The 27,048-nt window shown below is 34.4% G+C and overlaps 1 protein-coding gene and 1 non-coding gene across 10 annotated transcripts in view; both read right to left on the reverse strand.

Annotated features, from left to right (window-relative positions):
• DACH2 (dachshund family transcription factor 2) overlaps positions 1-27,048 on the reverse strand; it is a 505,289-nt gene that overhangs the window by 280,909 nt on the left and 197,332 nt on the right. The window lies entirely within an intron of this gene.
• On the reverse strand, positions 15,979-16,081 carry LOC147911866 (U6 spliceosomal RNA). The gene has a single exon (XR_015550787.1). It is a non-coding gene; the product is annotated as a U6 spliceosomal RNA (small nuclear RNA).

The following is a 27,048-nucleotide window of genomic DNA, read 5'->3' on the forward strand; positions in this document are numbered from 1 at the left end:
CCTGTAAGAATACGACATGCTGCTGTGGGCACGTTCCTGATAGCTAAACACACAGCGCAGTTCAAAGTTAGAAAAATGCCCTGACACAGCTCAAAATGGAAAACCACAGTTGTACTGTGAGAAAATGAATATATACGCACTCTTATGTTCACTGTTTAACACTTGAAAGCACAAAATTTATCCCCAAATATAGGGAGGGAAAGGAAGTAAAAAACATTACATACCTTTTCAAAGTTTATATGAAGGAATTGTATTTATAAATGAGAAATGAGAGTATGTATTTTTCCTGTGCGTTTTTGCTTTTGTCTTTTGTATCATGCTTTTATCTAGTCCATTACTCTTATATTAATATTATTATAATTATTGTACTAGAAAATAGTTTCTGTGACAGAATCTCACAGTGTATGTATTCACCGCCTTTGGACTTTCTCTTTCTGGGGGTTATTTATTTTCTGCTTTGAAGGAATGCTATTTTCTGGCACAGCAGGCTAGACAATAACAAATATGCTGTTAAATAACGCCCCCTCAAGACAGGAGGATATAGGTAGAAATAAACCTTTATATCCTAAAATTTAAAGTATTTTATCACTGATAACTTTTTCTAAGATAAATTCAACTAACATGCTCTATTATATAATTGCTAAATACAGTTTAAAGCCTACCCTAAGCAGTAAAACCTGTTGATTGTTTCTCCTTTTTGAGAAAAAATAGTATTTATCAAGGTCAAAATCACAGTACTTTTGGCAATTGAACCACATCAATGGGGTGTACTGAGAGCAGTGCAACATCCACCTCATGAAAGAGCTGGTGATAACCCTCACTTTAGCCCTCCCTCCCTCTTCAGAACAGTAAGGCATTTCCTGCATGTGTATAGCACTTTCATCCTTTCAGGCATTGTATAAATGTAAATTAAATTCATCTCAGCACCACGGTAAAGTGAGCAGTTTGTCCCACTTGTGTAGCGGTTAAATTCGCGTGCTCGTCTTTGGCGGGCTGGGATTCACCGGTTCAGATCCTGGGTGCAGACCTACACACTGCTTATCAAGCCATGCTGTGGCGGCGTCCCATACAAAAGTAGAGGAAGATGGGCACAGATGTTAGCCCAGGGCCAGTCTTCCTCAGCAAAAAGAGGAGGATTGGCAACAGATGTTAGCTCAGGGCTGATCTTCCTCAAAAATAAATAAATAAATAAATGTAAACATGATACAGCTACTTGTCTAGACTCTAGATTTCTAGTCGATAGGGACTGCATATTATTGTATAGGTATTGCTTGATTGTGCTTAACATAGTTCTTGGTACAAAGTAAACATCAACTAGGAAGGAAGGAAGCAAGAAAGGAAGAAAGGAAGGAAGGGAGGAAGGGTTGGAGGGGTAAAAGAATTATTTTGAGTATTTTGCCAGGGTACTTTGTACTGTGCTATGTAAGCACTTTGGGGGACTTCCTTTGGAGCTGTGGAGGTAGAAATAAGAGCCAAACATATCGATTTTCTCCTGAACTCTCCCAGAACTTGTTTAAAATACCAAAATTAACAGGTAGCAGGGTTATTAATTAGTGCAACAGGAGAGAAGCACACTGAATATTTTTGTAATTTAAATTTAGAGAGGAAACTTTTTTGAAAATTGGCAGGATATAAAAACTAAAAAATGTTTTCCTTTAGTTTCTTATTTAGATGAAAGGATTGATTCTGCTTCAAATGCACTTGGTTAGAAAAGCCATCCACAAGTTTAGCTTGAAAACTGGGGAAGCAAGGTCAGCAAGGTAACACAGTTTCTATTTAATTCTCAATTTACATTAAGCCACAGGAAAATTAATCATTCCAAATAAGCTTCAAAGTAACACTGAGGAAGGAAGGGGTTTTGCATTTTCCTAAACCCTCGCTGAGAGGCTATTGTATCCTTTATCTTCCTGTCTTCCAGAAAGTTAGTGGTTGTGTTTAACTTAAACTACTCATTTACCCTTCAGATATAACATATTATGAGATGCTTTTCAATGAATATTAGCCACTAAAGAGTACAAACTCTCTGACAGCTCCCTTTAAATTTTTGAGGTTACATGAGCATTTCACAAACCTGTCTTCACAACTGCACACATTATAATTTACACATTAAATACAACAGGGTTTCACCTTAGGCCTGCTGCCAAGAATAATCATTTTAAATCTTTTCATCCTTTCGTAAAAGAATAATTATAAATGTGAAAGTGGCAGCAAAGGAAAGGTGTTAAGAAATCATTTAGAATAACTTCCTCCATTTAAACACAGGAAGGCTGATGAAGAAGAGAACTGGGGCGGGGGGGTGCAAATCAATTTTTTGGGTGAGAGGTAACATGTCAAGTGCAAAGCATGGCATATTAAACTGAAGGTGTGATAATCTGTCTAATCCTCCCAAGCACAACCAGCCTGCCTTTGTGCTGGAAGGACAGGAAAACTCACAAACATTCCTCATTGGAATGTATTGGTAAAAAGCCAGCAATGAAATATACATGCAAAAGGTTACTTACTTCTTGTACTTCCCGTGAGTTGGGGCTATCTAACAACTTAGCAACTATATTTTCCCTGAAGATAAGTAGTATGCTCATTTAACTTGTCTTTTGTTACAACCTGAATGCGTATAGTCTAATCTTGGAGCCTCTTCCTCTATACTACAGGTGCTTCCCTTTTGCTAATTAAACATTAACATTGTGCAATTGTTGGTGCTCTAAAATTGGTGGTTAACCACCTCTGACTAAGAGTACTACAGAAAGTCTAAGTGAGTTGTGTTCCAAATAAACTGCAATGAATACAAGATGTTTCCGTCCTCTGAAACATTACGCTGGAAGTTTATAGTTTATTTTTCAAGATTTCTACTTTAAACGGCATTGTTTTTCTACAACTTCATTCCTTGAAGGAGTGAGTGGGAGTGTGGGATATGGATAAAGGATGTTCTTAAAGGAAGTATGTCATATTATTTAGGACTTCAAGTCGAAGTCAAAGACACGGGGATGTTGCCCAAATCTTACTGCTTGTATTGTAGGGAAATTCCTTTTCTTTTGTTTTTTTTTCCTCCTCAAATGTACTGATTAATGTTAAAGTATACATCTTCCTATACACGAGCATCTATAACTCAAAGTAATATTTTAATAAATGGAGAAATAGTAATCTCTTACCAAAGCAATGGATATGAGTTTTAAAGAGAATACAGACAAAACGTTAAATTCAGGAGTCTAATGTATGTATGAGTGTGTGTATATGTCCATAAACTGAAAATCAGGACTCCAGTGAGATAAAAAGACCCTGAATTGGATCCCCAGTCTGTCATTTGTGCTCTGAAAGCACAATGATGTGCTAGAACCAACTTGTACCAGCTTACAAGCACCAATTTTGTGCATCAACTCCTAACTTCACATTGAGGATCTCATGTTGGCAGCTTGCAATAGGCCATGGTGGGAGTATTTACACCACAGATATCACCAAATACTGCAGATCAGGGCTCTAGTCCCACCCTAACTCCAAGCCAGGTGTTAAACATTTACCAGCACACAACTGTCTGAAAGGAAAGCATTGTGGTCATGTTTTCTAAATAAAACAATTCTTCATTTGACCTTACCATTTTCATTTTTTATATAATTGAAGATAAAACCATTATATTTGCAATGAAAATTCATGAAGAAAGACATTGTAAAGTAACCTGATTTTAGCTAAACTTAAGTATGGGAAACGTATCTACGTATCAAAACATGTGGAAAGCTGTTTTCCAAAACATTTAGTAGTCGTGAAAATGAGCATGGTTAGAGGCATGAAAGGGTTACAATGGATTTGGAACTGCGATTATTATCGCTACAATTGGGTAAGTCACCTAACCTCCCTAGACTCCATTTCTCTATATTTTTAAGCTGAAGATGTCAGCTTAAATGACTTCTTCTGTTCCTTATGTTAAACATTATAGAATCTTTGTGGTCATACCAGGGAGCCTTCACGTGCCTCCATAGGGGTCAATTTTTCCTATCTTTTTACAGGACAAAAGAGCAGTCAGAATAGCTTATGGAGAATTCAATAGCAACTCCCACCTCTTTGGAATCCTAGTTTTTTCATTTAATCATCCTACATTATCAAGAATTCTCCTTTTCTGTACGTTAACTATCCACAAAGCTAAATGGGTAGCATACTACTAAATCAACTGCCATCTGAGCAACAATGTCCTTACTTCCAGTTAAGATTAGCTATTTCAAATCCAAAATTGTTTTTTATAATCTGAGTAGGATATTTCAAAAGAAATAAACCACCTATGCACACACTGGTAGCACAATGTTACTAGATAAGATTTTCAATACGATGTAAACATTTAAAACACTGATCATTTTTTAAAGCTCTCTAAGAATATATCATCAAAGAAATACAAAGTAACTTATCAGTCTCCATAACCAGAAACAAATATTGATAATACATAAATAAAAACTGACTAGATTGGGAGTGACAAAGACAAGAAATAATAGATTTAAATATTTCAGAATCTGCGATCATACACTTTTGAGAGAAATGCTATTCAACAGGCAGGCAAAAATTAAACATTCAAGTGATAAAGAGAAAATATTGACATATGAATAAATGGGTTTAGGCCATCTCCCTATTTTGTTACAATTCATGAAAATTTATGGCAATTCATAACTATAAAACAAGTATGTTTCTTACTTAAATTAAAAACCCAAGTAAAAACATAAAGTCAAAGATGACTGCTAAGTAACTGCCAGTTTCCTAAGCAGGGACAATTCTGAGGAATGATTCACAGTATGTATGTCCCCACATACAGATAATGTGATGTGCAGAAATAAAAAGCACTTCAAAACATGAACACACTAATACCATGTCTATGCCAGGAACTTAGCTATCATTGTTATTGTAAATCATCTATCTGTGATGCAAATATATTTGGAATGCCATTGTTCAGCCATATGCTAAAACTATGGTCACTCACTTTTATTTGCCTGTTTAATAAGGATGGATTTAGGTATTAAAGAAATAGTTTATCATAGTTCTAACTTTGATAAGCATTCCACTTCTTTAATTTAAACTGTACTTTTATTAGAATAATAGTTATAACTGAAATATTGAAGTTTATCTATACATCAAAATATGCCTTTTTCTATAATATTCTGTAGTAAAAAATAATGATAATAAGCAATGATGATTTCTAACACTGAAAACTTATGTGCCAAGCACTTTGCATCTTTATACGTATTCACTTTATTTATTCCCAATTGTATGAGGTAGGTACTAATATTGTCCCATTGTCCAAAAGAGAAACATGAAGTAAAGATGGGTTAAATGACTTGCACAAGGTCACAAAGCTCGAATTCGTATTTGCCTGTATAAGTCTAGAGCTATGCTGCCCAATAAGGTAGCCGCCAGCCGCATGTGGCTACTAAGCACTTGAAATGTGGTGAGTCCAAATTAAGATGCTGTATAACTAAAACACACACTGGATTTTGAAGTCTTGGTACAAAAAATAATAATAATGCAAAATATATCATTACTATTTTTTGTATTATCACATGTTGCAATGATATTACTTTGGATATATTGGAGTCAATAAAACATACTATTAAAATTAATTTCACCTATTTCTTTTCACTTTTTTTGTGTGTGTGAGGAAGATTCGCCCTGAGCTAACATCTGTCACCCATCTTCCTCTTTTTTTTGCTTGAGGAAGATTAGCCCTGAGCTAACATCTGTGCCAATCTCCCTCTATTTTGTATGTGGGTCGCCACCTCAGCATGGCTGACAAGTGGTGTAGGTCCACACCCAGGATATGAACCTGTGAACCCAGGCTGCTGAAACAGAGCTCACCGAACTCAACCACTATGCCACAAGGCTGGCCCCTTTTCACTTTTTAAATGTGGCAATTAGAAAACTTAAAATTACACAGGGGGATCACATTCGTGGCTCACAGCATATTTCTATTGGACAATACCAGTCTAGAATATATATACTCAACATAAATATATTGATTGTGAGATGTCGAGGATAGGAGTTAAGTGCCCAATCACAGCTCTAAAGTTACAACACTTTATTTGTTCATTCCACTCATCTTCATTGTGACATTTCTTATATCCTAGCCTGATATTCTCATGTAACTCTCCAATTTAAAATTTAATTAATGTTTTATTTTCCTAACTGTATTTCAAGCTCCTTGAAGATGTCTGCATCTTTATATTTACTTACATACATCATTGATGCTAAACAAGTTTTGGGCTTTTAGTAAGCACTCATTATTTGTGAGTTTTAAAAGTTGACCCACAAAGGAAAACTTCTAAATTTGGAAGCAATTACAAATCAAGAGCAGTCCTTAAAAACCAATAAATAAAAAAAATTCCACTGCCTGATACCTTTCTTCATTTGCTAAAGCCTTGTCTCATGTATGCAAAATGTCACAGCTATGTCTTCCTGTAACTTCGTTACACTATTTGCTCACTTGCAGCCATATGAGTTTCACTGTCATTCAGAACTAGGCAGAGATCAACAACCATGGTCAGGCTAGAGCAGGGCCAGTACTCTCTCCATTTAGGCCACACTAATGAGCTGAGAGCACTTTGTGGCCTTCTAAGTCAAAAGGCACAAAATAGACCTCCAAGAATTATGACCAGAGTTTGACTTTGGGGCCTTGCTTTAGACAGATCATTTGTCAGGGCAATCAAGATTGCTTCTATCTTAGACTCATTTTAAAGTCCAAGTGAAAAGGTCTCTAGGAACTGATGAAACTGTCCAGCTCATACCCTTCACCTATCTATTGCATTACTATATAAAGGCTGTTACTTGATGCAGTTGTGTGACAAAGAAACACAGAAGTTTTAAATTCTTTTAATGTCAAGTAGACCAGGTTTTGAGCCTATTGCCAGCTGTACCTAGGCACTTCATTTGATACTGGGCAAGACATTTAACTTCTATACATCTCAGATTCTTAATCTGCAAATTGGAAGTACTAGCACCTACTTCTCAGAGTTGTAGTAAAGATACACAGACACACGAGCACGCACAAGAGAGAGACAAAAAATATGCCCGCAGAGTGGTGCCTGGTTATGCAGTCTTTAATAATAGTGCTTAATAATTTGACAGCTATTATTGGTAGTAGTGGTGTAATTAAGAATCTTATAACTGTTAAGTTGGTATAGTTGATTTAATTTATGTAACATTTTGCTTTTTCTGTAGTAATAAGTAATGAATATCATATTTTGCTTTTCTTAAACTTCTTATCCATATTGTTTGAGTAAAACTCCTTAGAACTCCATAAGCAGCCTAAAGTTTTAAACCACAAATGATAATACAGGGAAAAAATACTATTCATGGTTCACTTAGTGTTCATATTCACCTTTTTTCCTCTTTATTCAACTTAACTCAAGATAAGTGCAGGTATTTTTACTTGCTCAGTCCAGGAAACCGAGGCAAAGAGGGAAATTGTTTAAACTGGTTTTAGAGACAATTGTGTTGTACAGAAAAAATTGAATCCATCCATAGTTGCTAGAGGATAGAGGATACATAACTGGCAATACTTAATTCAGGTTTTAGAATACTATGTTTGTTTTTTTTGTTTCTTTGTTTTTATTTCTTTAAATAAAACACAAGGCTAAGAGAATTTGCCATTGGAAAAATAAAAATATGAGATGGGTCGTTTTTTATTTTAAAATATACTGGATACTTTGATGTCTGAAGACACGTGTAACCACTATATATTTTACTGAAATGCGAAATGTAGATTATATGGCATTTAGTACAACTCCCTCATCTTGCTAATTAATAATTGAAAGCCAAGAGAGGTGAAGTGATCAGTTAAAGGTCACGCAACAAGTAAGCTACAGAGTCAAAGCTAGAACCTAGTTCTATTGCTTCTAGCGTTCTTCCAACTGCACCATACTGACTGCCATTTTTGTTTAATCTCTCTTAAACTGAGAGCATCCTTTTAACACTTATAAATACAACATTTTCAAAATGTTTTCACGGTCAAAATACGTTCTCAAAATATTTCCATAGGGTGATGGGTGGGAAGCAGAGAGACTCTCTCTGTGAAAATAAAGGGTGGAAACATTCTGAAAATGCTATGAAAACACTTGGCTGCCTTAACAGCCTTAAAGAAAACATTTATTTTGGCCACAGTGACTAAAACATTTGCTTCTTTTGGAAATGATTGCTGCCAAAATAAAGGTTTGTTTCTTTTTTTCATGTAGAAGCAAACATTTTGTTGAATAAAATATTTTATATTTTTGTATAAATTATTATTTGAATATTGATTATGGCCACTCTTACTGACATCATTGTGCATACAGGCTGTTTTGTAAAGAAATTAGGGATCCTTGTATTTCAAAACTCCCCTTCCTATACAGACTTAACATTCTGAAATGGCAACTGTATTGCAACAAAATACCTACATGAGTAATCAGAAATTCAGTCATCCTGTTAAGGTTTGTCCTGTACAATGGTTCTGTCCACACAAGTGAAACACCTTGAGTAAAAGGCATTCTGTACATCAAATTGCCAGAAGACAGACTAGCTGACTGAACTTTTCACATTTTAGGCTATAGTTTTATTTTCTTGTGAAATTATTCTGAGGATTTCTACCTATTGAGTGCATAATACATATTAAGAAATTCAATTTGCTTCTACTTGGAGTTTATTTCTGATATCTAGGCTGATTTTAATGTATTTTAGGTTGCCAATTTGGCTAATGGTCCTCAACTCCAATCCTCCAAATCCAGTCACATATGATTATATTCGTGAATCCACCCATGCATCAATTGGAAGGACCTATCCATGTATACAAGACATGGGCTACAACTCTCTAACCTAAAAAGTCTACCAATGTTGAGACTCTAATGTTTACAGTATACCATTGCTCACTAAATTTATAGTCTCACTGGGAAAGCAGTTCATCCTGAAAGAAATGGAAAAGGGAAACAATTTTTATCATAGAAAAGAGTAACCTGGTGATTCTCAATCCTAGCAACACATCAGAATTACTTGTGAGGCTTTTAAAAATTACAACTGCCTAGGCCTTACTCCAGACCTACTAAGCCCCAGGAAATCACTACAGGATCTAACCAGCACATGGCCGCCTCAAACCCAGATAACTCAAAGGGACTGAAGTCTCTGGGTTTGATCTGATTCTACCAGAAATGAACAAACTTGCCCTAACTCAATTGCTAGTTACCAGCATTACATTTCTTGGCATTATTATTCAGATATAGTCAGACTGTCTATTTCTATTTCTATTTCTAAGAGCCGTCTCCTGTATTGCTTCCAGATTATGAGACCAGTGATGGCACACAGCTCTAAGATCCACAATTGCCCCCAGTACAGGGATCAGTAATGGAAGTTTACCCTTTTTCCTTCGCTATGACATTGTACAAAATTAGCCTGGGTTTGGTTTGTTTTTAGAAGGAGACATGCAATACTTTGCTTACAATGAAGTGGATGTTGATCCAACAAAGCAGAAAGGAGACGTCTGTACTTGTTATTTTTCCTATTTAGGGAAAAAAAGATAAAAAACAACTTGTCTCCATTTTATGATATACATCATGTGAGTGTGTTAAGGTTAAAACGAATGGAGGGGAAATAAGAGAGCACATGGATGCACTCTGCAACTATGTCCAAATGGTGGCAGGCAAAAAGATTTTAAGATTCCTTCTAAATACTGGGACTTCCTGGTTTTGATTACATAGCTTTTTCTTAAGTAAAAATTAATAAGAGAGTAAATATCCTTGTTGTCCAAAGAGGTTATTTTCTAGAAATTTTCTAGTCAATTTGTTTTAAGGTCTCATGCAAATGTCTACTAAGTAGACATTCTAAATAATTATAAAGAATAGATTTAGAGACTTTCAAATTCCAATCAATAGAAGAATTTTCTTCTTCTAACTATAAAAAATATTTGTCCAACTTTATTGCACAACATTTGACATCTAGAAATATAATATATAAAGATAAATTATTTGGGGGAAAAATCAGTCAGAAATGTAACAGTGAAAGCAGTTTAGCATAAAATGTAATTTATGAAGTGAGGTCATCTATAATCTTTATCATCCATATTGTCCAATATTGTTATTTGCTCATCATGATTCAGGCTCCATTCTTCCACAAATATGTATCTAGAGTCTTATTAAACTTAAAAATGAGAACTTTGGAGATTTTTTTTTAACGCAACTACTCTGGGAAGAATTAAAATCTGTATCATCAATCAACTATTCATGAGCATCTACTAGAGGCAAGGTCCAATGTCAGGTGATCTGAATGAGGGACAATAGGAAGTATAAGACATGAATACTGTCCTCAAGTACTTTGGAAATGTAAGATATGAATTCATGAAAAGATATCTAACAATACAGGGAAATATAACATTAGACCTAAATACAGGTCATTCAGTTCTATGCAGATTCAAAGTAAGAAGCTCTCAATATGGGAATAGATGTTGGTAAAGTATCATGCTGAATTACTGGCTATACCCACTGATGGACTGCCTTATGGATAAGTGCTTGCATCATCAGGATGTGATACGAGCAGGGCATACTTCATTAGTACACCTCCTCTGCAGCTTTGGGTAATAATAATATGTAATTTTTAGTGAATGCTTACTATGTACTAGGAATTCTTCTAAGTTCTTTATATATGTTGGCTCATTTAACAATCTGAACATTATGAAGTATGTACTATTATTGCCATGCTCTTTTTATTTATTTATTTATTTATTTATTTTTTGCTGAGGAAGATTCACCCTGAGCTAACATCTGTTGCCAATCTTCCTCTTTTTGTATGTAAGCTGCCACCACAGCATGGCCACTGACAGACGAGTGGTGTAGGTCCACACCTGGGAACTGAACCGAACTTAACCACTAGGCCACCAGGGCTGGCCCTCATGCTCATTTTAAAGATCAGGAAATTGTGGCTCAAGGGATATAAATGACTTTCCCAGTCATACAGCTATTATGTTGGGGACCTGAGATTAGAGCCCAGGTAATGTGAATCTAGGTCCAGCACACTGACTCACTATGCTATGCTATCTCAAGAGTCAAAGAACCTAAAGAATCCTAGAAAGTTAAAGCTGTAAGGAACCTTAGAGAACAGTTAGTGCAAATTCTTTCTGTACGAATAGGGAAACTGAAGCCCAAAGAGGTGAAATGGCTTGCTTATCTATGATCACACAGCTAGTTGGAGAGAAACCATGATTGCAGCCCATGTTTACTGATTTCCAGTTCATGGCACTTTCCATAACAATCATTATAATCCCTTTAAGCATTTTTCCTTTGCTTCATTTTTCCAATCTGGACTATTGAAAATGATGCATGTTATTATCTGAGTTGAATTTGATTGTGTACAAGCAAAAGTAAATGGAAACACTGATATATAAAGTGTGATAGAGTGTGATAGATGACAGATGGATAGATAAAGATACAGAAAATAAATAAATATATATATATATATATATAATTATATAACATATATAATACCTACCAAAACTCTGCAAGTATATATTATTATCCTCAATTTACAGATTAGGTAGCTGAGATTCATAGAGATTAGATAACTAGCCAAATGTCACACAGTAACAAAATTCAAAATCAGGTCTGCTTAACTCTAAACGCCTGTGTTAACTGTACTCTCTGAATAGTGGTTCCAATTTGAAAATATTTTACAACTTTTACTTCATGGAGAAAGATTTTCTTTGTGCTTTTATAACAAATATCAGAATTTATTTTTCTAATTTACATGTAGTTGGTAAGAATGGTTATAATTAAGAGATCACTTATTATTGGACATTTTATTATTTTAAAAAAGTATTTTTCACTAAAATGTATGTTGTGATGCAGAAGAGAAACTGTTAAACCTAAACTATCATTGAGTATTTTACAATATAAGACTGTCATTTATAAAAAGGTAGCTTGAAAAATAAATACAAGTAAACAGTCTTACATACACGCTCTGTGAAAGAGCTCTATTCTCTAGGAATTGAAATATCAAATTAAATAGATCTTTAGTGAGAAGCTAGCTGATGAAAAGTGCTCTGCTAGATCTTCTCACTACAATAGGTAAACATGGCCAGTTCCGTGTGGGCTTACCAATTTCATCCTTAAGCCCACGAAGGTTCCTGACATAGGACCTTATACACAAATGCAGGTTGAGTTAGATTACAGAAAAAGTTATGCCCAGTTCACAAAATCAAACAGGAAAGAGTATACAATAGGCTGTTACTAGAGTTGAAACAACTACAGCCAGAGAAATTACATTTAAAGTGAGTCCAATTCCAATGAGCCCCCAGTGGAGTACAGTTTGTGTTTCTGTGAAAGCTGGAAAAACCTAAGTGTTTACGTTTAGCTAATTTCCATGTTCTGATTGAAAAAGCCCAAAACAGATGCTTCCTGATCTCAGTACTTTTCATTTCCTTTAAAAAATAATAGTATGTGTTAAAATTAAAATACATTCTGGTCTCGCAGAGAAGAAATTAAAAAATTTAGTTCCACACTGCTCCTGGATAGACTCTTCACTGTCCCTTCCATTTCAGATCTCAGTTAAAGAAGGGCTTGGATTCCAATGTACAGCTCATTATTATGAGTATTGTTACTGCTGTGGGATGATTAAAAGGAAGGACAAGTATTGGCACATTAACACCTACTATGTGTTGAGCATTACGCTAAGGTTCACATCAACTTCATTTAATTCCTACATAATTCCATGAGATGAGTACTATTATCCCTACTTTCAGATGGGAAGCTAAACCTCAAAGAGGCTAACTTACTGAAGGCCAGCCAGCAGATCCAGACTGTAGCCCTCATCTGACTCTAAATCCACTACATATCGTATGTGTTTATTTCTCAACCTAGTGTAAGACAAATAACTTTTCCTTCCTTAATTTTTAATAAACAGAAGAGCACCTTCTCAGAGTGGAAGAAACAAACTCAACCGCAACAGAACAGAATAAGCAGGGGGCTAGGAGTCATTTTAAAGTTACGTGACAGAAACCAAACAAGTGGACTATAAGTTTCACACCTGTAAGCCTGGTGCAAACAAAAGAAATAAGGAAATGATTAAATAACAAAGACTGTGATAGAAGAAAACTAAGGAAAAGTGGAGCTGGTTCAGAGAAAGGAGTCAGTGAAGACTTTATGGAGGAAAGGAGCCCTTAGCCAGGTCTCAAGGTTGGATGGGACCTGGGCAGGAAGAACATGCATGGTAGACACAGTCCAGACTAAATCATGGAGATGGGAATGAACTGTTTTGGGGCCAGAGAAAGGACAGGCCTGTCAGGTAAAAATGAGGGTATGATAGGTACAGTGGAAATAAATAATAAGTTGCACAGGGTTTACCAAGTGCCAGACACACTTCTAAGTGCTTTAGAATGAGTCATCTCATTCTGGCAAAAATCCTGAAATTTACGCACAGTTAAATGATCTGCCCAAGGTCACACGACAGGGAGCGGCAGAGCTGGGATTCAGAACCTATGAAGTATGATTCCAGAGTTTCTGCAATTAACCACTACAGTAATACATTAGAGGAAAAACATATTCAAGTGAAGAGAGATAGGTAGCCATGTTTCTGTAGTCAAAAATTAAGCTTGTCAATGTAAATTAAGAGAAAGCAAATGTGCAGGGAAAACATTACGGTAAAAACTAGGCATAGCTCATAACTGGTCAAGATATTTTTATGTTTATTACTTATGAGCAACGTGATTTACTATAAACTATAAACAAATTGAAATATATTTTTAAAAGAATGAACAGCATTTACAGCACACTTTAAGTGGATCTATTAAATTTATATCCTTTTAATTCATAATCTGATCACATAGAAAGATTAAGTGGAAAATGCTCGTAAATTTCAAAGATTTTTTAATTAGCCTCTTTTATCCTAATCTGCATATTACATAAGGTTCGAAATACTATTATCAAACAGAGGTTAAAACTATACACACACAGAGCTACATCTATACACACTACATATTTAAGAGAAAAGAGGGTAGACAGCTCCATCAACTCTTTATTTTAGCTATTTTTAAGATAATAATATGCAGAAAGTCATATACAGTATTAATATCCCAACAATCTATACTAAAAAATTTCACCCACAATTACCATTGTTCAATTTGGCATACTAAAATATACGGTAGTATCTGAAATATGTTTAAGAATTAGGTTTGAAGTTTAAGACATTGATTTTCAAACCACATATATTTTCCTATATCTATCTATCATATATGACAAACTACAAGCATTGTAATATAATGGCAGTGTTTTTATAATTAAAGATAAATGCCTTTCTTCTTTAAATACCCTGATTTTTCTATGAAACAATGACCACTTAGTAGAAAAATGTGAATAATGTGTGTAAAATTATGATTTAAACCTTACCTCACTTCTTTCTAAAGATAGCAGCCAAAAAACTGAATAAGTCAGGGTGCCTTTGAAGATATTTAATTAAAATCTAATCCCACATTCTTAAAAGCTCACATAAATTAAGCTGTCATTCAGGAGATTTATGCATTCACATTTGCATATTACATACAATTCATCAATTACTCATGTTTGAAAGCAATGCCTTTCCCAGGGTGTTGAACTGCCAACAGTGCCAACAGGCACATGCGACCCACAAAACGATACCCCCTGGTACCCTGGAGAAAGCCACTTCCATATGGTCCTTCGTTTGCACATCCACAGAGCTCCAAGCATGCTTAGGAAACTATGACTATAGTTTGAAGGATTCTATTCAGCTAAATTTGTTTGACAGAGATGAACATTTTACTTAATCTTGGTGCAACTGTATAGTGGTGGCAATTCAACAGCCCTTCTACTCATGGCAAGTTTTAAAATTACAGTAAAGATATAGAATCATTGCTGAGCTTCAGCATAGCCAGACAAAGGGGTTAAGCTAAAAATATTCTCAAGTTAATAGAAGGCAACTATTTGTTTACCATGGCATATTTGAGTAAGGTAAAAAAAAAGTAATAAAATATGTATACTTGTGTGTGTATACATACATTATATATATATATATATATATATATATATATATATATATATATACACACACACACACACAGAGAGAGAGAGAGAGAGAGAGGTGAAAATACCGAGTGTGCAGCAGCTCATTCAGAGCACTTGGAAAGCTTTAGACGTGGCAAAAATAAGACGCCCATAACTCTTCCAGACTGTATTTTATCCTAAAGACTATTTTTGGAAAAGAAATGGCAACTCTTTAATAGCACCATGTCTACAAGTAAACAGATGCAAAGACACATTTTCCTTATTAGCTATAAGCTGTTACAAGATACCTTTCATCTTTGATACATACTGAGAAGAGAGGTCACTCCAGCTGTCTCAAAGAGAAAATGGTATGCTTATAAGGCACCACATATAACAAAAAAAGAGAAGCAATCCAAATGACATAACAGAGTAAGCTATTTCCAACAGAGATCAACAACTGCCACGATACTTTGCGTGAGTCTATATCTTAGTGTTTAATATATTTGTTTTAGAATTCCAAACAACCACTGGCTGTAAAAAGTGACTCTTGAACTCCTGGTTCATGCACAATCCCTTCCCCTCTCTTTCTAAAATTTGTCACCAATTCCTTTATCATTTGAACATCCAGAAAACTCCCAAAACTTATAGCAACTGGAAAATTTAAATGATCTTCTCCCATTTATTTTATATAAGTTATAAGCCTGTGTATTTGTGTGAGCGTATACTGCAGCTAATGTTCAGCAAATGACTCATAGAAATTCAACTCCATAAAGATGTTTTGAGTGTCCACTATAATCAAGGCATTGTGTTAGACGCTGTGGGAAATATAAACATGCATGATACATGGTCAGAGCTCACAATCTAATGAGAAAGATATACACATATACTAATAACTAAAATACTGACATAAACAATGCTTTTGGAGTGCAAAAGAGAGCAAAAAATATTCAACCTGAGGAGATCAAAGGAGGTGGCATTTGATCCGGTCTTTAAAGATGAGTAGGATAAATATGGAGATTGATTCATAAATATACATGCCTTGTAGAGGGGCCATGCTAATTTCACTCTGAATCATTCCAATTTTAGTATATGTGTTGCTATAAAAATACATAATCAAAACTAGCTTGAGAATCTGGCTAATGTTCAAAGCATTAAAAAAGACCAATAAGAATACGTGAGATAAACACTGTATTTTTCCAGTTATCTACTATTTTGCATGGTATACACAGATGGTTTGCTACAACTGTGCTTTTACATATATCAAATATTGACCATTAGCCAATCTTAAAGTCTATTGCTGTTGGGTATTAGCTTGTTGCTGAATATTAGCTGGAATATAAATATAGCAATAATAGTGGATTTATTCTATCAGAAAACAATATCTGCCTTTTATTCCTATCTTCCTCTTCAATTTGTAAAATCCTGATTTTCCCCTAACAGGTAATAGTAATAGACTTGTATTACTTTTGTCATATAAATGTAATGTAAAACAATCTTATAAGAGGTAATATTTTTACTATCGGGAACGGGGGTAAATGGTTAGTACTGGATAACAAAATATTAAGTGTGTGTGTATAATGTCACTCTCCTTGGCTATAATTTAACCCTGAGAAAAAGTGTTTGAGTTTGGTTCTGAACAAAAGAATCTCTCACGGGTTATCAGGTTCAGTTAACAATGTTAGCAAAACAATTGATATTCAATGTGCCCAATGCTCCAGCATTCAGTGTTAGTTTTCAAGTCTTCAAATCTTCCACCTCTAAACCCTATTAAACCTACATAGATTTTAATTATGATTGAGAAGCTAACTGTAGTTATATTATAGTTAGAAAAAATCCATATGGACAGATTTTTAGAATAATTCTTCATTCTAACACTTCAACTAATTAAATAATGTCTGAAATATTTTATTTAAAATAACGCAGCATAGCTGGGATATGTACAACATGAAGTTACTATATCTGGACAGTTACTGATCATTTACCACTATGTTTTTTGCCTTAAGTCACAGGTCTTTACTTAAATTATAACTACTATTTACAACTAAAAAAATATCTTATTACAATATGTCTCCCTAAATGAAGAGTAATGTATCATACCTGCCACTGTCTCTCTTCAAGAAAGACAAATTTCTCCTCTCTTTCAGGAAAAAAAATTAACCACTACAACCCCCATAATTTTTTAAAATTTTCTTTTATTTTCCAGAGGTACACAGCTCTAATATTGAATAATGTCTTATTGACTAATTAGAAAACAGTTCTCCATTTCCTATGCTTACTGTGGTAAATTACTGTGGTAATTTCATAATGGGAGGAAAATGTTTCCGAGGTGAAAAAGCATAGCAGAATTCAAACCAAAGGAAATTCAAGTTCTGTTAATAAATAAAACTGCCATAAATCCAAATAGCAGGACTGACATTTTACCAGATACAGCTCAATGTATTCTAAGTTACTCACTATTCTAAACATTAATTAAACTAACTAGTGAATTAAAAGCTATTGTAAGCCAGAAGTAAAGAGGAAATACAGTCTCTCAAACATTCACTATAAGTAAAATATTAAGGTGGCAAAACTCACAATGTTGTCAGTGTTCTAGGTTTTATTTTTAAACATATCTTAAGAATAGGGATAGTATAAAAATATTTTATGGTAGGAATGCATGAACTGAACAAGATATCTACTCAGTTTAGAGAATATTTTGAGATACTAGTTTTGTTCTAGTCCAATAGTTATAGAAAATCTATAAATTCAATTCCAATTCTAACAGCATCATTGGATTAAAAAAAAACTTTAGCTCAGCTTGTGGTTTAGTAAAAATAATAATGATAATAATTTGGAAGGTTGGATCCCACAAATTAGTAAGGCTTACTGAGGTTTTAGATAATGACTTGGTTTGGTTCAAATCCTTATTTTAGATAATAGCAAAGGACTAGACTAATGACTAAATTACAGCACTGTGCAAAATTATCTTTTGTCTTTTGACATACGATGTGTATTTTAAATTAAGCGTAGCATCCTTGCACATTGTATTAATTTTCATTTTATTTCCTCTTTATATTTTATATCTAACAAAACTGCCCTAAAATTAACTTATGCAATAAATATGCTACATGATATTTGTCTTTAAGAATCTGATGACATTACTATATGATATATGACCTGCTGTAGAACATCTGTGTTGGAAAAGGCATCACCTAACAAGAAAGATAAATGCTCTGTCCATTGTGAAACTCTACTACGTGTTGTTTAGGCAAGAAAATCATTGAAAATGACAAGAGGTATGTCAATCAAAATATAGATATTAAAAGTGCTTAAATACATAGATTGATAATCCATATTGTTCTAAAAGAAACACAACAAGCAGAGTATTTTCTACATTATAAATTTAAGGAAGCTCATAATTCTCGCCCCAGGCGCACCTAAATATGAAGCCTTTTTACCACTTTTTTGCAACAGTCTCACTGTAAGCAACCATCAATTTTGCTGTCCAGAACCCTGTTTCAATCAAAACAAGATTAACAGTGCCACAGCAGAATATCCATGAAATCTCTAACTTACTGAGAGCATCTTTCTGGATAGAAAGAGACAGAATTTAGCTAGGAAACAGATATTGTTAAGTTCCCATTCTCAAAGTCGGAGGATAAGGCAACAACAATCTCAATTTAATCAATTTGATGTAGCAAATATTTATTGAATTAGTAATATTTGCTGTTTATTAGCACTCACTATAGATCTAGTAGAATTTAGATACTTTACACAAACACATACACAAATACACACACACACAAATAATATTTATCTTCACACATTTCCACATCAGCAGAGCTTAGTAGAATGCATGGCACATGGCAAACTCTTAATAAATGTTTATTGAATGACTTAATTACTTAATCCACTTTAATTTTCCACAAGTAACTCCTTAAAAATTTATTGTCATATCTCCTCTCCCAACAATGTTATCTTTGTGAGGCTCACAGGAGACTGGGAGTTAAAATAGAGAACACTAAAATATGTCTTCTTCCAACTGCTAGTCCTTATCACTTTGTCCCCACCCTTCCATTCCCAAACCACATAGGCTAAATAAAGAGGCAAGTCTTTAATTTCCAACATATTAGACAATATCATTATAACTGTATTTTGGGTTTTGTTGGACTTTGAATACAAGTCTTTAACATGCTGAGCCGATACACTCCCTAACCTTGTTTGATGGGTGCATTCATTGCCGGGAGCAACAAGCTTGGGATCAGCATATAGAATGATATTCTAGAGGTCTTCACTGGAAATGAGATGAGTTTATATCATTAGCAAAAATCTCAAAGAAAAATTGGGAATATGCCCACTAGCTTTCAACTAACATTAAAGTAAACAGAGTCCCTGACACCTCAAAAGAAGGAGTTGGAGTTAAATAAGTAAATGGAGACATGCTCAGTTAAAAATGGAAAAAGGGAGGCAGCCCTGTGTCATGGTGGTTAAGTCCTGCGCTCCACTTGGCAGGTCGGGTTCATGGGTTTGGATCCCAGGTGTGGACCTACACCACTCGTCAGCCATGATGTGGCTGCAACCCACATATAAAGTAGAGGAAGACTGGCATAGATGTCAGCTCAGGGCTAATCTTCCTCAAGCAAAAAAGAGGAAGACTGGCAACAGATGTTAGCTCAGGACAAATCTTCCTCACCAAAAAAAAAAAAAAAAGGAAAAAGGACAAATGGTAGATGGTACACCAAGAAATAATAACAAGAAAAGAATAAGATGAATAAAATGGAGAATAGCTTACAAAGTCACAAATACAGCCAAATGAAGAGGAGATCTCTCTAAATGATATCCAAGTATTTAGAACATTACCATAGTCTGCAATACTCTAACACCAAAATTTAAGTCAGTGGCTTTATATGTTTCACGGTATTTTGCTTATACTTAATTTTATTTCATTATCCAAGCACTGATGAACTCGACCCACAACCACTCGAAAATCACTACACATCTGTAGATTGAAGATACTATCGAAATAAGAATACAATAACCAAGGGTTGCTCTGGTAATTCTTTCACATCTTTCATTCTTAAGCAGAATTGGAATTTTCTAATCACTTCTGGTTGCTGATAACAAGAAACAATAAGATACTTAGAAAAAAAGAAGAGACAGTTCAGCATGATTTCTGCTGGCAACATGATTTTACCATTAGAACATTTTCTAAATTACAAGATTAAGTATTTGAAGCCAGTTTCCCCAATATGTAAAAAGCAACATATGATAAGAGCTGTGTGAGCTTGAAGAAGGCTCACCAACAATCTTCTGTCCGTCATTGGAAAGTACCTACCCCACTTCTACTATCCAACAATTCATCCTTTTGCCTACTACTTTCATCTGCAATGTTAGATTTGCATTTAGATTGTGCAGCTATGGAGAACCACATAGCACAGTCTTGAACCCCTCCAACTTTCTTGCCCCAAATTGGCAAAATAAAATGAGTCTCTCAAAGTCTTTATGGTTACCTTCAAGGGACATGGTATAGGAAATCAATGACATACAGGCAAAAAGATACATTATCCTATATTTGTATTCTACTCTACAAAAATCCCCAACTGCAAAGCTCTTTACATCATCCATTGTTAAAAAGCATTGAAAAGGAATATATTAAAGCAAACCTACTGAGATTAAAAGTAGGGAACTCTTTCTGAGGTAATAAATACTCTAAACCATCTCTTAAAAGCCCGTAGGAATCAAGTCAGGGCATGAAAGGCCTAAGGCATCAACTTGATAGCCCACAACATTATGTACACATCTCTTCCAGGTTGTCAAAATTATGGCCAATTTCATTGGATCTGGTACCCCTTACTTCAAAGAGCCTATAGGTATCTGTCATAAGCTATGGTATCTGGATGTGAACTCCGATACTTAGGAATGTCACAAGTTCAAAGCTACAGTTGTGGGTGCTGCAAGCATCTAAACATGACCTGATGGACACCCCAGGCTCCTTTCAAACCTGAGCTGCTGAGCCTCTATGGAAAACAGTATAGAGAGTCCTCAAAAAATTAAAAATAGAAATATCTCATGATCCAGCTATCCCACTTCTGGGTATTTATCCAAAGAACTTGAAATCAACAATCCAAAGAGGCTTATGCACCCCTATGTTCATTGCAGCATTGTTCACTATAGCCAAGAAGTGGAAGCAACCCAAGTGTTCATCGACAGGTGATTGGATAAAGAAGATGTGGTATATATATACAATGGAATACTACTCAGCCATAAAAAAGATAAAATCATCCCATTTGCAACAACATGGATGGACCTGGAGGGTATCATGTTAAGTGAAATATGCCAGACAGAGAAAGACAGACACTGTATGACTTCAGTCATATGTGGAATATAAACTAACACATGGACAGAGAGAACAGTTTGGTGGTTACCGGGGGAAGGGAGTTGGGGGGTGGGCACAAGGGGAGAAGAGACGCATTTATATGGTGACTGACAAATAATAATGTACAGCTGGAATCTCACAATGTTATAAACTATTATGACATCAATAAAAAAATTAAAAAAAAAACCTGAGCTGTTGAGAACATGCAAGTATCTCCGATGGTATCAAGACAGAGGGTTTGCAAAGGAGGCTAATGTAGCTCACCTGCTTTTTTGGACATGGGCATCAATGCAAATCTCTGTCCCTACTTCTTTTCTTGAAAGGATAAAAAAGTTCCAAGTATACCAAAAATCCCCATTTATGGATTCTGATTTAGTGGAACTTTATGACAAAATCAAATATTTCTCTATTTGTCTCTCTGAATTTAAAGCTGTACAATATTTCAAGTTTTATGTTTTCACTAAAGTAAAAAATCAAATATTGTCATGAAAAACCTCTGAGAAAATCTGTTTTTTGTTACAGAGAACAGCAATATAAATTTATAAAAATTATTTTGTTTTGAATTATGATTTGTATAAATTTAGGAGTCAAGGAAAAGTATAATACTGAGTTCAGCTCTGTTCTTTTCTTAATAATATATATATATACTTTTTATTAAGAGACTGACTTTCAGTCATTTTTATTCATTGTAAGCCTTCCTATCCTTAGCAGCCAAAAGCTATTCATCCTTCTATGACCTTTCTACCTGCTATCTCTGATCTTTATCTATAAGATCTTAAGGCATTTACATTTCTTACCTTTTATTTATGTAATCAGTACCTAAATACATGAATTATTTCTCCTACTAGATTCATCAAGAGGCAGGCAGGAACTAATTCTGTGCCTACATATACTCTTATAATGTTCAGGACAGTTCTTTGAATATTATCAGAAACATGAAAATATAATCATACATATATAATAGGCTGAGAGATAATTAACATGTTTCTCAAAGTACAATAATTAACAGGATAGTTCAGAAAATGGAATATTATGGTTAGTGTGTAACATGGAGCTTTGCCATCAGAATCTGCTCAAAAATGACAGTTTAAATTATGCTTAAAGTCCTGTGGTTTAATATCTTTCCAAAATATGTTAGAACAATTTCCTACTTTTTTTTTTGGCTGAGGAAGATTCGCCCTGAGCTAACATCCATTGCCAATCCTCCTCTTTTTTATTGCTTGAGGAAGATTAGCCCTGAGCTAACATCTGTGCCAATCTTCCTCTACTTTTTGTATGTGGGACACCGCCACAGCATGGCTGGTGAGTGGAGTAGATCCGAGGCCAGGATCCGAACCTGTGAACCTGGGTGGCCAAAGTGGAGCATGTGGAACTTTAACCACTTGGCCACAGGGCCGGACTGAGTGATTTCCTACTTTTGTAAACACAAGTTTATAAATAAAATGGGATCTTTCTCAGATGACCAGAGATCTTGCTATAGCTTAAGGTCATCACTCTGAACATAATTAACCATTGCGCCATACTAGAGACACAGAGAGCAAATAAAATTGAAATGAAATGTGGACTGAACAAAATGTGTACTGATCCCAATATACTTCTTAGATTGTCTTATCTTGCCATGCCCTCCTCAAAGCTAAGTACAACTCCCCAGAGAAATTTGTTTAATTGAGGATTTAAAGTAGTTGATTTTCAGTTCATCAAGGTTTTGCTGTACCATTACCAACCATTTCCTACCAGCTCCACAGAATGAGCAAGACATCCATTTAAATACCATTTAAAAATATATATTATGCAAAAATATATATATAACATTTATATATATATATATATATATATATATAAAACCATTGTGATAGGAAATAGCTTATAATCATGAACAGACATTCTGCAATTCTTTGTGGTAATTGCAGACTTGTGCAAAAATGGATGAAGAATGTATTAATAGTGAACAATACATGTGTAATCCCCCTCCTGCAAAAATGTTCTCATTTCAATGGGAAAAATCTCACAATGCCAACTGACTTTCAAATTTCAGTTCTGTATTCTCTACTGTTCATTTTCCATTCATCATCTTCATTGATTTCACTCTATTCATTCTGCTTTTGTGTCAATATAACACAAAAATATGATAACCAAAACATCACTCCCAAGGAAGGAATGTGCTCTATTCTAAGGATAATATTTGTTTTATACAAAAATATATCGAAGAGAAATATAGAGAAACTATTCAATTCAGAGTGAGCAACTGAGGTACTCTTCTTATATATTTATAGTTTAATCTGTAATTTTCCCCCTCTTTTATTCTCTATCTTATTGCATTTGTTTTTTTATCATTAATATTTTCAATTAAATAGAAAACCAACAATGCTTTTTTGCCTACATGCTCAGATGGGAACTGTTCAATGACACATTTATGTTGACCACCTCCTATAATTTGTACACAAAGTTTTTGGTCAAGGTTCTGCTAATATTTTCCAAAATAATTATCTTTTTTCTAAGAAGTTCTGAGCCTACATTATTTTTCCATTGGTGATAAAGAAAACTTATCCAATGAATAGGAGACCAAAGTTTTGAAAGGGTAAATGTCAAAAACAAATTAGACCTCTGATGACATGAACTCCAAGAAAATCAAAAACAATCCTCCTTCTATGAATTTGTAATTGCATACCAGAAAGCAAAGAATAAGATAAACATTTTTCTGTTTGTTGTTCACTTTCACAGAAACTCCATCCTTATATGCTTTTAGATGGTCACATTTTGCTGACATTTACAAACATTTCATGTTGATCTTACATGGGTCACATCAATCATCTATACAGTTTCAATGACACTTTGTTAAATAAACTGTCATGAAAGATTTATAGAGAATTTGATAAAAGTAAAGAAGATGTAGTTTAGCTTTTAAAGATGCATTACCCCTTTTTTGAGGTGTAATATCACTTCTAAAACACCATTAAGCTTTTCTAGCAATAAGCAAAGAAAAAAATCCCTTTCTCCCACACTTTTATTTGCATAACATTCTTTTTCCTCCAAACATTGGAGGTGAGAGTAGGAAGGAGAACCTCCCTCCCCAACTCAATACTCCTTGGATTTAATGGTTGTACATTGACCCCATTTTAAGACACATTACACGTAAGTTAACAGCATCCAGAATTTATTCACTAAAGAATAATTAAATAAATATGAGTCCTTAATCCATTCATGCAAATAAGTACTTCCCTCAAACACTTGAATCCTTGTATTCTGAATGGGGTGGTATAAGATAACACAAATTATTTCTCACACATTATTGAGGCATTCAAGTGGAAGAGGGTTACCAAAAGGCTACGCTGGAATTCATAGATTTTTGAATATGAATAATTACAATATGAGACCATTTAATTCAATTTTAAGCTAGCACCTGCCTTAAGCACCTGGCTAGTTTTGTTGTTTATTTTCTTCATAAAATTAAAAATGGGTGTTACTTTGAAGTAGACTTGTAAAGAGTCACTCAGTCTCTAGCAATTTGTGCAATGCAAGCAGTAACAAGGTCATGTTACAATCAGGTTCACAATTATACATCTCATTGTGGTGGGAGAGTAGGCAATAAGGATTTTGTTAACATCATGGATCTCATTTTTTTTCATTTTACATATGAATTTGTTAAAAAGTATTAATTTAGAGTATACTTTTCCAAATTGTGTCACTGTTCTAGTCCCTCTTGTAAGTTTCCTTGCTTAATGCTCTACTTGCTGACAGATCTGGCCTATTTCCCTTGCTATCAGATCTCAGGAAAAATTTTAAATCTTTCAGATCATTGAATTTTGTTGCCTGCATAACAAGGATACATTCGGGTAACGAATAATTTATAACCTAAAAACTTTAGACTCTTATATTTAAAAGAGCAAACTATATATGCTAGAATCCAAGAATATAATTGCTTAGCACAGTATCTTGCATATGATAAATGCATACTATTTATTCAATATTAAGGCACATACTGATTATGTGTCTAAAGATGAGATTTGACCTGTAGTATAATCAAATACATGTTATAAACATGAGCTCTACTATAATAGAATCCAACTCTACAAATGGTTAGAGTACACGAAGTATTCTTCATGAAAGAAAGCCCAGAGAAAACTTACATTTCAAACATAGCATTCATAATTCGTCTACACAAAACACTTTGAAATTTAGTAAACTTATAGTGATAAAATAGTATTCCGTATAGAAATAACATATAGAAATATTTTTCTGTTTCAAAGGCAACATTCCTCCTCTGACAACACTTACTAAATTACTGTTACACCTTTTAATATCAAAACTCTTTTTTCTTAAGTTTCTTTCCTTAAGAAACCACAGTGAGTCCTATCATGTTTTATTCAAGTGATAGCAGGCTGAGGTTTTCAGCTTTTGACTCTCTTTTATTTTTAAGTAACCAACTCTTCATTTTTGGGAAATCAAGGGAGAAGTTTCTGAGTTGTTAAGATTGAAGGGGGAGCAAACTTGATTTTCAAATTAAGACTTGACTAGCAATTCAATTGTAGAAAAACATTTTGAGAATAACTGGACAATTTTATAGTAATTAAACAGCGGGTAATGAGGAAATTAATAATATAATACAAAGACAACTTATTGTAGTCCTATAAAAAGAAATTCAAGATTCTGTTAATGGCATGTTTATTTTATTAGAGAGAATTTGAGTAAAGGAACTTAACTTTGGGAATAGAAATGCTAAGCGCTCTACTTAATAGCACAAGGTCCACACACTTACTATAACGTCAGAGCTGTTTTCATTTCAAAACAATTGCCATTCTAATCATTAGATCTGGTAAACTGAAATTTAAGGGCCTCTCATTCCCTAAGTAAGACTAAACATTATCTAAGAAAGCAGAGACGATAAAGAATGAACCAGGGCATTTTAATTATCTTTAATATTTACAAGTTAAGTTTGCTAAGTTAAAGGTCAGTGAAATGTATTTGCATCCTACGTTAGTTTGTCACACAAACTTAGAGGTCAGTAAAATACATTTGAATCCTCACGAATCCAAATGAGCAAACCATATAAAGCCTACAGCATGGTGCCGGGTACATAGTGGGTACTCAAAGGTTGTTTTTAAATAACTGAAAGGATTCTCTCAGAAAGCATTTTAAAGAAACAAAGTTATTGCAAAAGTATAATTAATCCTTTTATAATTTTTTTGAGATGTATCCGAATGCTTTCTAATGGTTTTTAAGAGTTCATACGGCTTCTATAAATATCTCTTCCAATCTACAACTTAAGCTTCATATGAAAACCAGTTTTACATGGGTAAAATGTGTTATAAAACAATTGAAGAACAAAATAGCATGTTATTTTCATGTTTGAGGTGAAAAGTGTTTATTTTTGGAATGTTTACATGATTTAAAACCAATTATTTTTTGTTAAAAACATCCCTTTTATTTTATTTTATTTATTTATTTTTTTAATTTTATTTATTTTTTTTCCCCAAAGCCCCAGTAGATAGTTGTATGTCATAGCTGCGCTTCCTTCTAGTTGCTGTATGTGGGACGCGGCCTCAGCATGGCGGGAGAAGCAGTGCGTCGGTGCACGCCCGGGATCCGAACCCGGGCCGCCAGCAGTGGAGTGTGTGCACTTAACCACTAAGCCACAGGGCCGGCCCGAAAAAACATCCCTTTTATTTATTTTATTTTAAAATATTTTAAGCCCTTATACAATAAGTAACGCCTCTGTATGGT

Source organism: Ceratotherium simum, chromosome X, assembly GCF_057802395.1.
Source record: "Ceratotherium simum simum isolate JZ-2026a chromosome X, ASM5780239v1, whole genome shotgun sequence".
NCBI lineage: Eukaryota > Metazoa > Chordata > Mammalia > Perissodactyla > Rhinocerotidae > Ceratotherium > Ceratotherium simum.